This window comes from Mus caroli, unplaced genomic scaffold, assembly GCF_978045245.1.
Source record: "Mus caroli unplaced genomic scaffold, Mus_caroli_1 scaffold_22, whole genome shotgun sequence".
In the NCBI taxonomy this organism is placed as follows: domain Eukaryota; kingdom Metazoa; phylum Chordata; class Mammalia; order Rodentia; family Muridae; genus Mus; species Mus caroli.
This window is the reverse complement of record NW_028227277.1, coordinates 2,176,586-2,182,031: the sequence shown is the minus strand read 5'-3', so window position 1 is coordinate 2,182,031 and position 5,446 is coordinate 2,176,586.

Here is a 5,446-nt window from a genome sequence, read left to right as displayed (position 1 = left end):
TCTACTCTTAAGAACTTAATAGTCCTCTTAGTTTAAAAAAAAATAAAAATTAAAAGGAAAAAAAAGAACTTAGTTATCTGAATAAAAGGTATCATTTAAATAATTAAAATGACAAAAAATCAAATAATTATCTTAGCTCAATGAAAGATCATTTCTTTTGTTTTTTAACATATAGTATTTTTAATCATTTGTCTTTATCAGAGAGTTCTGTATACATATTCAATATGGTGATGCATATATATGTGTGTGTGTGTATATACACAAATATACACATACACACACACACATACATACACACATATACCCATACACACACACACACACACACACACATATATATATATATATACTTCCCAGGAACATTTTCTCCATGTATCCTATTTATCATGTCCCTTTCCCTCACAACTTGTTTCAAAAACTTCTTTAACTTATTAAAAAAAAAAAAAAAAAAAAAAAAAAAAAAAAAAAAAAAACCTCCTTCAGAACCAAAGTTAACAATCTGCCATTTCTCAGTTTAAAAAAGACATAACCTGGCCACACTTCAATATGTGATTCCTCCCCTCCTTCCAGAAAACGATGAGCAAAATTTGTTCGCCTGTAATTTTGAGGCATCTGAATTTTGGTCGTATCTCCCATACATTCTTTTTAAACAAAACATAAGCAATTCTGTTTATCAGTTTATCTCAGTCTAAGGTAAACTCATAGTTCTATCCAGAAAGATAACGAACATGGTAACTGTATGTTCATATCAAAAAGACCCAACGCTTAGTCTACAAGAAACACTCATCACCACCACCCACACATAAAGGCCTTATATTGGAGAAAATGGGGATTTGGGGAAGCCGAGGATTTCAAACATCTGAAGATTGTAAGTTCGAGGCCAGCCCAAGACAGGGCAGCCGGAACTACAAAGATAGATCCCATCCTACAGAAATAAAATTTAGAGAAAAAGCTGAACATGGTAGTGCAAGTCTTTAATCCCAATAAATGGGCAATTGAGATGGAAGGATCCGTGGTCAGAATCCATCCCAGTTGACTTATGAATCTCTTGCAATATCTCCTCTTCTTCTTTTCATTCATTCTTCTTATACAACTCTACTGTCTGCAATGTCCATAAAGTGTATATCAAAGGAACACACCGTAGACAAGACAACGAGGAGGGAGGAATCCTCAGTGTGTTTCTATTGGATCCTGAACAGCACACAGGACAAGCGCCAAGGCTTCTCACCCATGGCTCCCTGGCCCCCGACCCCTAGTCCTGCAGCCGGCTCTCTGATCCTATCCCAAGGCCCCAAGCTTTTCTCTTCAAAGTGTTCCCAATCCTCTATGCCCCTGACCTGTTCAATCCTCTTCCATGAATACGGTCCTCCACCTTCCATTCACCCTCAGATCCCAGAGGAAATGACTATGAGGAGACTTTTCCTCACATAATGGCCATCTGGGCCTGAGATGCCCCACCCTGTAACACCTCGATTAACTGTCCAACAACCATGATCAGAGCCAACTATCACTTACAGATCATATAAGAGATGAACACCTTCCAACCGCACCCTTCCGTGCTCAGATCCTCAAAGGAAAAAAAAACCGTTGTCAGGAGCCAGGCCCGGATGGAGGTCTCTAAGGACCCTTTGTGATGCCAAATGGACAAAAAAGGTCTCACCCAAGGCCTGCGCTGATTGGCTGAATATACCCTGAGCATGCGTACATTGAGTACCAGGTACCATCATTTTGAAGGGAGTTTTCAGGAGGTGGGAATAAGCTACTGGCTTTAAGACAAATGATTTCCTGTTTATAGGTTGATAAGCCCTTACAAACTTGAAAAACTTGAACAAATGTGTAACATATGAAACACTGCAAATGACACTAGTTAATTTCAACTGTAGAGGCTCTTGTAAGCATTTTTGGATTTTATTTATTTATGTGCGTAAGCATTTAATGTTGTGGACTTCTGCATGTACATACGCAAACTAGAAGAGTCTATGCTGTCCTAAGAGTTCAGAAAGGAGCATCCAGAATCCCTACAACCTCTGGTACCCTCCTGTCTCCACCTTCCTATTATTGAGCTGTATTAGAAGAGTGTGCTAGGCAGTGCCGGCCCTCTCTCTCACTTATGTGCTTAGCCTCTCAGGCCCTCTCTCTCACTCATACATTAGGCCTTGCATGTCCTCTCTTTCACTTATGTGCTTGACTGGGCAGTCACTCTCTCTCACTTATGCCTCTGTTGCATACAGAGGCTGGAAGAGAGCACTGATTCTCTGAAAATGTGACTGTGCACAAATTGTGAGCCACTATGTGGGTGCTTTGTGCCCCGTCCTCTGCATAGAACAGGTGCTTTTTTTTGTTTGTTTGTTTGTTTTTGTTTTTTCTTGTTTTTTTTTTATTATTATTATTATTTTTCTAAACCGGGTTTCTCTCTGTAGCCCTGATTTTCCTGGAACTTACAACAGGCTGGCCTTGAATTCAGAAATATTTGGCTTCTGCCTCCCAAATGCAGGCATGAACCACTACTGCCGAACCAACAGTTGCTCTTAAGAGCTAGTTTTTCTTTTCTTTTTTTCAACTAGACTAGTGTGTATTTCATGCAACCTAGGGCATTCTGTCCATTTACTTTCAATGTTTTCCTACTTGTATATTAGTTTTTCAAAAAGGCTATAACTTTAAAAAAGACGAAAGAGGGATATATGGGGTGGTTTGGTGGAAAGAAATGGAAGGAAGAGGTTAGACATAATAATAATAATAATAATAATAATAATAATAATAATAATAATAATAAACAATAATAGAAACATTTTAACGTTTTTAAGTCTATCATTATTAAAATGTGTGAGTGCTCTGTTTATGTGGTCACCTACATGACAGAAGGGGGCATCAGATCACTTTATAAATGGTAGTAAGCCACCATGTTTTTGCTGAGAATTGAACTCAGGAACTGTAAAAGATTAGCCAGTGCTCCTAACTGCTGAGCAATCCCACAAGTTCTAGAAATAGTTTTGATTTAAGTTTTAATGCATTATGATAAGAAAATATACATAATTTCAATTTGTCTGAATTTGTTAACATCTAAAAGCATATTTTAGGTAAACAGACTTACATCACATTCTTATTTTTCTTTTGTACCACAACTCCTCTAGCTGATGCCCACTCAAAACCTATTAAACCTTTCATTTTTTATCATGTTCCTTAATATTTATAAAATATTGTAACAATAAAATGAATATTAAATTTTTTTTGATATAACACAACAATCAATTGAATAGTCTTATGTAGATGTTTGCAGCAATACTGAAAATACATTTTTCTCAATATAAATTTTAAATAACTCCAAATATATTAACTGTATGATATTTTAAAATAATATATCACTATTAGTTTTTTTAATGAACATAAATAGTATTTTTTTTGTTTTTTTGTTTGTTTGTTTGTTTTGTTTTTAGTAGACCTTAAAAATCTTGACATACAGATTATGCTAACAGGACTCTGAAGCTGCCTTGTGTGAGGCTAGTCCAATGACTTGCAAATACAGAAGTAGATGCTCACAGTCACCTATTGAGTGGAACACATGGCCTCCAATGGAGGAGCTAGAGAAAGTTCCCAAGGAGCTGAGGGGAAACCGTAAATAAGGAACAAATTATGAACTAACCAGTACCTCCAGAGCTTGTGTCTGTAGTTGAATATGTAGCAGGGGATAGCCTGGTAGGCCATCTGTGGGTGGAGAGGCCCTTGGTTTTGAGAAGGTTATATGCCTCAGTACAGAGTACTGCCAGGGACAGGAGTTGGGAGTAGGTGGGCTGGGGAGCAAGGACGGGGAAGGGTGTAGGGGAATATTGGAATATAAATGAAGAAAATATCTAACAAAAAATGAAATTAAAAAAAAAATCTTGGCTTACTGTGATTCAAACAAAATAAGAACAGTTTATGAACACTGGATTTCATTGTAATAAGGATCTACTTAAATTTCCCTCACATCACCAAAGAATTTTACCTCCATAGTAGCTAAGATAAGAGTTCACATTTCTGCTGCACCAAGGAATGAATTGTAGGCATGATTTTGGATAGTAATTTCCTGCTATGGTCAAAGCTATTTGACTTGAGTGATTGTTGTCATTCTCAGAATACATGTTACAGCGTACATTCACTTAAGGAATAGTGTGTGTATTAAGATGGTCTATCCCTGAAGTCATTCATCAACTGTTTCAATGAAGAATGGTTCTGCTTGGAGGGTGACACAGAAGTTAGTTGAGGGTAGGATTCAGTTTCATTGGATGTGATTTTTTTTCAAAAGCATTCATCTCAGAATAGTAGTAACTTATAAAGTCCTCTTCTTCAGAATTGATACAATAATAATAAATATCAAGCAAAACCTTCAGTCTCACTCTTTGTTTTTCTCTTATAAGCCACCTCCCAAATTAATTGTCTACATTAATTTTGGTTTATAAACCGTTTTGAAATATATAACCTGTTTTGAAAACCATAGTATAGTGTAAAAACAACAAATAAACAATCCTACAAATAGAGAGGCTGAGATAGGAGAAGCATAATTTCAAGACCATTATGTGGCACACAGCAAGACCGTGTTATGTACAAAAAAGCAGAAAGACTATATGGATTGTACAACATTGGACCTATTAATCCCATTTTCCAAATTAGGGACAATAGAATGACACACGGCTAATTTCTAAATACTCACATTTTTGAATTTCAATTAATTAGGTTATGTTGGTAATATTAATTTTCATATTAACAGATATTAATGTATACGATTACTTCATATTAATTTTCTTGTTAGAGGTGGAAGTACGTTTGTGTGGATTTGTTGAAAGATTACTTTCTTGCTTCTTCTAGGGTGTAGTTTCACTCCTTCAGTGGGTGTTTTCCATCTATTATTCTTTCTGGGGCTGGATTTATGGAAACGTTATGTGTAAAATTGGTTTTGTAATGGAATATATTATTTTCTCTGTCTATGGTGATTGAGAGTTTTTTTCAGTATAGGAGCATGGGCTAGCATTTATGTTCTCTAGAGGCAGAATAGATGCTGGGACTCGTATCCTTTTATGAAAATACATCCATGAGTTGAGAGAGGAGGACTTCCACTGGCCTGTGTACCCTAGTGCGATGTTCTAGGTGCTGCTAGTGATGTGGGAACTAAGTGACAACAGAAAACACCTCTTTCATAATCCAACCTAAGAATGTCAGGCGGAGTTTATTTTGGCTGACTCATGGTAACCGGATCTTATATAGAGAGGTTGGGACTCATGTATCACTTCAGATAGTGCTTTTAAGTTCAGTCTTTTATATTTTACAGAGAAGGAAAAGAGAGATATCACTTCATGAAGGATAACACCCAAGAAAGCAAATGATCAGGGCAGTTTTATGGCAACAAATCAATATGCCCAACACTAGTGTTTCCTAGTGGTTTGGTGGTGTTAAGTAGCCATGAAAGCTACTG